The sequence below is a fragment of the Musca autumnalis genome, unplaced genomic scaffold (genome assembly GCF_047663935.1).
Source record: "Musca autumnalis isolate F117 unplaced genomic scaffold, ASM4766393v1 scaffold_4, whole genome shotgun sequence".
NCBI lineage: Eukaryota > Metazoa > Arthropoda > Insecta > Diptera > Muscidae > Musca > Musca autumnalis.
Genome location: NW_027411977.1, coordinates 86,733,543 through 86,744,104, shown reverse-complemented (window position 1 = coordinate 86,744,104; position 10,562 = coordinate 86,733,543).

Sequence of the window (10,562 nt, the reverse complement as noted above, 5' to 3'; positions counted from 1 at the left end):
ATCCATAAGGGCATTTGGCTGTCTCCAGATCAGAAAACAAGAAATCAAATAGATCACATTGTGATAGATGGAAGACATTCATCGAGCAGCAAACATAGACTCGGACCACTACCTTGTAGCAGCAAAGGTACGCACCCGGTAAAACGTAGGATACAAAGTAAGAACACACAAAACACGAAATTTAGAAATCTGTAAGCTGCAATCACAGCAGATAGCTACATCATATTCAACTCAACTAGCCCAATTGCTTAATCAAAGCACTCCTCATCCCGATAACATATCAGCGCAATGGCAAAGTATTGCCCACTCCATGCAAACAGCCGCAAAATCCATACTTGGATGCCAGAGACCTCCACCAAGGAATTCATGGTATGATCCGGAGCGTCGTGCTGCTACCAAAGAGAAAAATGTGGCATATAGGGCTACGTTACAATCAGTAGCAAGGCGTAGCGCACGAGAGAGATATCGGGAGAAAAGGAGGGAGGAGAAACGCCTTTTCCGCAGGAAAAAGAGGGAGATGGAAAAGCGGGAGTGTGAATGAATCGAGATGTACAGGAACCAGAATGAAGTCCGAAAATTCTACCATAGAGTCAAGCATCAAACTGATGGCTTTGGTACAGGCACATCCTCTTGTAGAGACCAGCGAGGTAATTTGATAACTGATACTGATAGTGTACTCAGGATATGGAAAGAACATTTTCCAAAACTGTTGGTACCCAATAGCAGCGAAGACGACGAAGATGCCACAGACCCAATCCCAGAAGATGGTATTGAATGTATACCGCCCAGCCAAGATGAGGTAAAGACAGCAATAAATCGGCTGAAGAATAATAAGGCAGCAGGAGCCAATGGTTTACCAGCCGAGTTGTTCAAAACCGGAGGCGACACGCTGATAAGGTGTATTCATCAGCTAGTTAGCACCATCTGGCAGGAAGAACGAGTACCCGAAGATTGGAACCTGAGTATGCTGTGCCTCGTCCACAAGAAAGGAGATAAGACTGTATGCTCTAATTATAGGGGCATAAGTCTACTCCCTATTGCCTACAAGATCGTGTCAGGGATATTGTGCGAACGACTAATGCCTACGGTCAAGGAGATAATTGGACCATACCAATGCGGCTTTAGACCCGGCAAGTCCACCATTGACCAGATATTTACCCTGCGGCAAATCCTGGAGAAGGCCCAAGAGATGCAGATCGACACCCACCACATTTTTGTCGTTTATAAAGCAGCCTTCGACAGCCCACTACGTTCAAAGGTATTCCAAGCCATGTCTGGATTTGGTATCCCCGCAATGCTTATCCGGCTTTGTATAATGACTTTAACTGACACGAGGTCCTCAGTTAAAATAGGAAAGAACCTCTCCGAAGAGTTTGGTACCAGAAGAGGTTTCAGACAAGGAGACAGCCTTCTTCAACATCTTGCTAGAAAAGGTTATACGAGAGGCAAACGTCAAAAGAAGTGGCACAATCTACACATGTTACTTGCTTATGCTGATGATCATGGGACGATCAGTAAAAGAAGTAACTGATACCTTTATGTAGGTCGAAGGAGAATCTGCTAAAGTGGGTCTGGCGGTAAACAGTGAGAAGACCAAGTTGATGGTGTCAACCATGGAGCTCGGACCAACTGTGGAAGTTGGTTCCTATAATTTAGAGGTAGTGAAAGACTTCCTCTACCACGGCACCTCCGTAAACACAACAAACAACATCAGTTGTGAAATAAAAAGAAAAATTGTATTGGCCAACAGATGCTACTTTGTTTAAAAACAAAGCCACATCTAGTCAAACAAAAACAATGATGTATGGTTCCGAAGCCTGGGTACTTGTGCAAGCAGACATGACAGTGATTGGTGTGTTTTTGGGAGAAAAATTCTTCGAAAGATCTACGGACCAACCTACGATGACGGTGAATATCGACGTCGCATGAACCACGAGCTGTATCTGCTATACAACGACATCAATATAGTTAAACGTATCGAGATGCAGCGATTGCGTTGGCTAGGCCATATCATAAAAATGGGCGAATATTAACCCGCTAAAAAGGCGTATAAATACGAACCGCTTGGCGGTGCACGCAGAATTGGCAGGCCAAGGAATAGATGGCGCAAACAAGCGGATGAAGATATGAAAAGGCGCGATATTCCAGAGTGCGAAGCAATAAATAGAGAGAATTGGAATTTTTTTCTTAGTTCGGCCTATAGAACAAATGTTCTGTAATCTTTGAATTTTTAAAACAACATGAACCACCGAAGTCAAATTCCTATTTGTTCAATGTACCTGCACACTCGTTAGGCGGATAAAATATCTTATTCTAACAACATTATACTTTTGGATCCAAACCTCTTTTTACAATTTCATGGAAATTATTTCATACCCCGCCACTTGAGTTGTTATGCAAAATAGAATTTGCTTTATTTTCATTTAATTTCTCCCAAACGTTCGAGATATGTATATTCACTCTCTATATTTTCTAAGATGTGTCATCCCCCATTTGTTGGTACACCGAGGTATTGCATTGCATCTTCTACCCTTTTTGCATTCGTTAGTCGTTGTTTTCCCCCAACCCTATTTTGAGCTTTATGGTATGTGTGTCGGAATCAGGGCCCTAATGCACGTGGTGAATGTTGATTACTACTGTATATATGTATCTGTGTGTCTGTGTTTGTGTTTTAGTGAGTACCGAGTACTGAACGCCTGTGACACAAATAAAAAATACATCCTTGCTTTGAAAAGGTTTTGCAGGCTGAGGATGCGGTGTGAGGTGTCGTCGCATAAAAGCTTTTTTAATGCATGCGATTTTTATTTTGTCTCATCCCTTATTTCTTAACCACACTACATCTGATGCTGTTGCTACTCCTGCTGCAACAAATGCAGTTCTAGCTGTTTCTGCTAATGACGATGAACGACGAAGTGAATGAACTTTAGCGACAGAATAATGCAAACCGACTGCAACTATTGAGCCTACCATAAATGGGACAACAATGGCATAGCAACAGCAGAGTGTGCGGAGTGTTGTGGCAACAATCAATTGCATACGTTGTTGGAAAGCCCCTAAATGCACACATCCATCAAAATTTATGGCAAAGGATCAAGCGATAGGCAGCGAGGAGAGAGAGAGACAAAAAACTAAGTAATTTCCATAATATTTAGGGGAGAATACAGCTTAAAAGTAGTAAATAAAACAAATCCTAGAATATTTAAATGTTGAATTTTCTAATCGTAGTAGTTTTAGGAGAAGTTTCATTAAAGAAATTTCTTTAGAGGAATTAAAACTACACCTTTTTAGATGTAATTGGAATCAGTTTAGTTGCAATTCGAGAATTCCATATGTACTTCGTAACATTTTATTCGTAATTCGAGAATTCCATTTGTAATTTGAAACATTTCAATTTTAATTCGAATTATTCCATTTGTAATTCGAATTATTACATTTGTAATTCGAATTATTACATTTGTAATTCGAATAATTTCATTTGTAATTCGAATTATGCTATTTGTAGTTCGAATTATTCCATTTGTAATTCGAATTATTCCATTTGTAATTCGAAACATTTCATTTGTAATTCGAAATTTTTTGCTTCAATTTTCAAATGGATTAATTCGAATTACAAATAGAATAATACGAATTTCAAATGGAATTATTGGAATTACAAATAAAATAATAACAAATTTTAAATGCAATAATTCGAATTTGAAATAAAATAATTCGAATTACAAACAGAATAATTCGAATTACAAATGAAATAATTCAAATTACAGATAGAAAAATGCGAACTACAAATGGAATAATTCGAATTACAAATGGAATAATTCGAATTGCAAATAGAATAATTCGAATTACAAATGGAATTCTCGAATAACAATACAATTGTTTCGAATTACAAATGGAATAATCGAATTATAATTAAAATATTACGAATTACAACTGGAATGTTTCGAATTACCTCTGAAAAAGGTGTAGAAGGAACAGTGTTAAGTTCAGCAAGACCTTTTTAAACGAAGGGCACTAAAAACCTTCTGTCGCCAGGCGTCATTTGAATTTTTTTTTTGAACGCGTTTACAGCATCAACTGGCGACGAAAATCGTTGACCACGCCTTTTTCCTTGATGTTCTGGAATCAAATGAAGTCATTTGATCCCCAGCCAGGGCTGTACGGCGCATGACTCATCAATTCCACGATTTGTCCGGTCAAACAGGCGCTGGTTTGAACCATTGTGTGAGAGCTCGCATTGTCATAATGAGGAACGATTCGTCTTCTTTTGTTCGTTTTTCGAATTCCTCAGGCGACTTCAGGCAAACAAATTGTAGTGTAATACTCAGAAGTAACCGTTCTACATTTCTCATGCTGTATACTCGCCACACGGCCGATTTTGCCGGAGAAACAGGCGACCATGTACATCGAAGGTGTTCTTCAATGAACAACTTTCGTTGAATTTGGCTCGCTTTCGAAGACCCAAACGGTCGATTCCTTTTCTGTTTCGTGCTTCTAAGGATAGATCCAAGATTCGCAATCTGTAACGATCTAATAAATGTCGTTTGAAGCACCGCGATCGTTTTTTTCACAATTTCTTTGCACTAATCCACAAGAGCCATGTTTTGAACGATTGACCAATTTTGCTGGATCCAGCGAGAAAAATCCATATTTGCGGCCAGGTGTTAATGCTATATCAAATGTTAGTAGGTAAAAGAAATGACCAAGGAAGCCTCTATCTCACAGTATTTAACATGGCGATTTTTCATTATCCGTTTACGCACGGCTTAATTTGTTTCTGGCACAACCGCCGTTTTTGGACGACCCTCACGTCATTCGTTTTCTAGCGATTGTCCGCCATAGTCCTATAGGATGGTCCTTTATCGACATACAAAAATTTAGTTTGATCGATGCACTCTTGCCGTGATTATCCACGTCGAAATTTATGAAAAATTATGGGAAGAACATGTTCACAAGTAAATTCCATTTTTTTTTTTTTTGGCAAAGTGATTTGTTAACGTCACTGTAAACAACACAACAGAATGTCGTATGGCAAACTGACCTGAGTACGCTTAGGCTAAAATTGTAAAACTTAAAAAAAATGTCAAATGACACCTGGCGTCACTGCAAGTTGCCTAGGCCAGAAAGTTTTTTAGTACCCTTCGTACCCTTCACCACAAACTGTATTGAAGTAAATGTGGACAATTAGTTTAATATCGTTTATGAAAGTACTAAGTTCTTCGTCAACGTTAACGCTTGCTATTCCTTGGAGGAGCAGAATACGATAACAGATGATAAACACATTATATTGTTAAATTTCTGCGTTGAAGTTTTCTACCCAATAAGGTTCCAAAATACCAAGTTACTTTGACTTCAGAAGGAAAAACTTGGAGCGTTATCGTTGTCCTTTCCAAAACATGGACCAATATTTACAATTTTCCGAATCCTCTGACAAAACACAAAAGCAAATTGCCGCAATCTCGGTTCGAACACCTGACAAAAAAAATCTCGAAATACATAAAATGTGCCGAAACTGATTCGTTAGGTCTAGACTAAAACCCGAATATACAAGGATATTTTTTAGTTTAGTTTTTTTTTTCTATAATGACAAATCTCAAGTGGAAAGTGTTTTACTCCCAATGAAGACTAAATACCAAATGTTAGCCATTTCGGTGTGATAATGAGGCTAAAACCTTCAAAATATCTAAAAACGGGAGGTATCGTCCTATGGGGCTATATGAAGGCGTGGACATATACCGACAAATTTCAGGTGGAAAATTTTGTGCTCCCATCGAAAACTAAATACAAAATTTCAGCCATTTCGGTGTGATAATGAGGCTAAAACCTTCAAAATACCAAAAACCAGGAGGTAACGTTCTATGGGGACCATATTAAAACATTTTCATACCAAACATCCTAGGCGTAATAGGAACTTCTATACCAATTTATAAAGCTCTATCTTAAATATTGCGAGCTGTATCTTGATTTCAACAGACATGCGGAAGGACGAACAGACGGACATAGTTATATCGACTTAAAATATATATCACCATATTTTTGTCGAATTGCGATAAAATATTACGAATATATTGGGAAAATGTTTATCAAACATGAAAATGTTACTAGAAAGCGATCGCTAAACGATTTTAAAACAAATAACACTGTGCAGCAGCATTTTCTGGGGTTGAAAAAATCCATTTGGGCATGAAAGCTCTTGATTAGTATATCAAGAACCCTAAAGGAAATTTTCGCGATAGGGCAAGTTTCTGAGATATCGCGTGATGAATTTTTTGATTTTTTCCTATAATACATGAGAAAATAGCTTCATATCTCTCATTGGTGTTATTGTAGCTTCGTTTTGAGAATACATATCTTCAGTCAATTCGATTGGCAAATTTTTTTGTGGTATATTTCATTCTTCTAAATCAATTTCTTTCATATCCTTTTCGTCCTTTATTTCTTGAACCGTAGTAGAAGTACCACAAGATGAGATTTTTCAACATCCAAATATTCTACAAAATTGTTGCTCAGAAGATTTTAGGTACTGCTCTCTTTGGCAACTAATCAATATTTTCCCGTTTTCAGTGTCCTTTTTGATGTTTACTCGGTCTTGGTTAAGAAAAAAAACTAGGCTTGGTTTTTTTGTAAATATGTATATTCGGCATTGGTTATTTATGGGTACACAGAAAAAAATTCGGCGATAAAAAAAATTGTCATATTGACGAAATTCGATAAAATTATTTGATAAATATTTCACATATTGACTAAAATATTTATCGATATTTTATATTGAACTGATAAAATATTTCACATATTGACAAAAATATGTATCAAAATATTCCAAATTTTGTATCAGCATTCAGTGTTAGAATAGCTACCAATAAACATTAGGGTTATAACTTTTTTGCATTTTTTTCAAAAATAAAAAATACCACCGCATATCCGCGTAGAGAGCACGAAAAACTACTACGAAATACAGTGTCAATTTTCTATCGCGAAAAAAGTTTCCGCACCAAATGCATTGAAGTTCAGTAATGTATTATTTAATTTTATTTGTTAAAATGACATATACGCTTTCCGTAATAACTTATTAATAGTTTTAATCTAATTTAAAACCAATATCCAACCATTCTCGACCAATTTGGCTTTTGGGGTTCTATTTAATAAAAAAAAAAAACAACAAAATAATTGTAAATATGAACTTTTTGTTATCGATTGAAAAAAATGTATTCAACAAGAAAATATTTTGTTTTATTAAGCACAATGTGGAATATTTTGATAAATATTTTTGTCAATATGTGAAATATTTTATCAGTTGTATTTTTACTTTGTGATCAAATAAGTTTGTTGAATTTTGTCAATATGGCAATTTTTTTATCGCCGGAAAATCGATAAACTTTTGATTGAATCTTTGAATTTTTTCATCAAATGGCTAAATTTTTTTTCTGCGTATGTAGACTTACCAATTGGTTATCACTGTGCTGTGAATGGGAGGTGCTTTCATCTGGGAAATTTTTGCGGATTCCGAAACTACAATATTTATAGATGAGAAAAATTAAAAAAAAAAAAATCGTCGGAGCGTTTTTTAAATTAATCGCGTTTCAAGTTGACATTTTTGGGGGTTTTTTAGGTTTTCACGATTTTTCTTGGAAACCGGAAGTCCTATCGAAATGAAACTAAAGAAAATGTTGTAGCTATGAAAATACTCTACAAGTTTGACCTTTAAAATAATTTCGTAGGTTTTACCGTTATTGAGATATATAACTTCAAATTGGGACAATGCATTGACTGTATCGCTACCTTATAAACCAATGCCATACATAGTGCGCCTTAACTAACTTTAAGTGAAAACCGCTTACACCTAAGCAGTTTTTACGGGCTTTGAAAATTAATTTGTAAATTAATTTTATTATTATAAATGTAAATGTAATATTATATGTGGTCAATAAGTTGTTGTGTCAGTAAGTGATGTTTTTTGATGTAGTCTGTAGTATCGTCCATGTGTTATTTGGAGTAGAACTTTCGGGACCGGGGGGTGTTCTCGTAAATAAATATATTTGGTGAAAGGTGTCGATATCAGCTAACAGTTTTTGAAAATAAATTTTGCGAATACTTGCGAATTAAAAAAAATCAATTTTGGATATTTTTCATTTTTGGTTGGAAAACCAGCGAAAACTTAAACATGTTATAGACTGGACTTTCGCGAAATTTAACAGAGGTCTCAAAGACAAATACATGACGGGAGTTAAACAACAAATTAATAACATTTGTGCACGCCCTAACCAAATTAATAACTTCTGTGGACAGGAAAAGACCAAAGTCGGACGGGGCCGACTATGTGATACCCTATCTTATCAACTTAACAATAAATAGGATGAAGATATATAAGGGAGCTATAGTTAACTCTGAACTGAATATAACGAAAATTGACCGACTCTACTCTGGGCTGATTTCGGCCAGAAGTTCGGAATTTAATCCGGATAGGACTTATTTTACGAATTTAGTGTACAATAAACATCAAATTGGAAGAAAAATTTATATGGGAGATATATTCAAATCTGAACCGATTTAGATATAACTTATTTATTGTCCGAATTCCGCGACATTTCCCAATTTGCATCAAAATTAGACAGAATTTGCGTATTTGTTGCACCGAATACCTCAAATCGGGCGAATATAACACGGTGCACTTTTACTAATTTTAAATGAAAGGTGCTTACACCTGGGAAGCTTTTGCGGATTCTGAGACAGCAATGTTCCTAGATGAGAAAAATCCAAAAACAAGAAATAGTCGTTGGAGCGATTTTGAAGTAAATCGCGGTCAAAATTCACATTTTCAGTTTATTTTACGTTTCAGGATTTTGCTTGGAAGCAGCAAGTCGTTTCGCAATGGGACTAAAGACAATGTTGTAGCAGTGAATATCGTCTACAACATTTTCTTAAGTCCTATTTCGATAGGACTTGCCGTTTCCAAGAAAAATCCTGAAAACCTACAATAAACCTAAAAATCTGAATTTTGACCCCGATTTACTTCAAAATTCCTCCAGCGATTTTTTCCGCAAAAACTTTCCAGATGTAGGCGGTTTTCATTTAAAGTTAGTTAAGGTACACTCTTCATTGTTTTATAAGGAGACTGTATCGTCAGTGCATTGTCCCAATTTGAACATCTATATCTCAAAAATAGTAAAATCTACGACAATAATATTCAGGTCAATCTTGTGGAGAATTTTCACTGCTATAAGATTTGCTCTAATCCAATTTCGATAGGGCTTGCGGTTTCCGAGCAAAATCGTGAAAACATAATAAAGCCCTAAAAATTTGAACTTTGACCGCGATTTATTTGAAAATCCCTCCGGCGATTTTTTCGTTTTTCTTATTTTTCTCATCGATAAACATTGTAGTTGCAGAATCCGCAAAAACTTCCCAGGTGTAAGCACCTTTCATTTAAAATTAGTTAAGGCGCACCGAGATATGGGAGCTACATTCAAATTTGAATCGATTTCAGTATAATTTGGCAAACTTTTTTCTAGTGCAAACTCCGTCATAGATTCCAAATTTCATCAAAATTGGATATATATATATACACTCACATTTTAAATTGTTTTTTGTTACTTCAGTTTAGTCGATATCCGTGGAATAACCTCGGGAAAGTTTGTATATCTTGGTTTGTAATTCTATGAAGTATCTTTCAACAGAAAGTTTGGCTTCGATAACGTACCGTTATAATTTTTTAATTTTCTTTCAAAAATCCCAAAAGTTGTACGGTTTAAATTGTTTCATCGGAATAGCACATTTTTTAATAACTTGAGTAAAAATGTAAATTTTGAATGCTACTGTTACGATTCTTTAAAATTTCAAGTTTAAAACGCTTAAATTGGTCGAACTATGACTTTAATACCGATGAAATAAGACCTTATGAAAGCTGTGGACTTTAAACCTCTATAATACGTTAAAAATTTGGCATAAATTGACAGTTGCTTCTTAGTTTTATAAAAAACTAAAGAAAAACGAAGGAATGAAGAGAGATGGTGCAAAATAAACTTGAAATTCTACTGAAAATTGGGCATTTTTGATCGAGAAACTTCAAATTCCTACGACTCCTATTCCATAATACGGGTCAAACTTTGCATTGAGCGTGACATTCTCCCCCTCTCCCCTATGGAGGGGATATACGGTAAGAATTGTTTTATACTGTTAATACTAAATGACATGAACAAAACTCCCGATTATCTTATGATGCAAAAACAGGGTTGCACTATAGGTCAAACGGGTCATTTTATTGGCCAAAAGTCTTAAAACAAGTATTTGGTTTAAATTAATATAGCGTTTTTAGATTCAGGGAGAAAAATGGACCAACGTGGGCCAAAAAAATTAACCCTTTATGGACCAACTACACAACTGGTACCTTAACCCTTTGGGGACAAAAACTGGAAGGTCTGTTATTTGTCTACATAATTGAAGACATCGACGTCCGATAAGTCCAGAAGCTTTTTTTGCTGTGTTTCGTTTTAGTTTTAATGTGAATATGCCTTAAAATTATTACCTTGAAAATCCCACAATATGATGTGACATATTTTGACTATCTATCT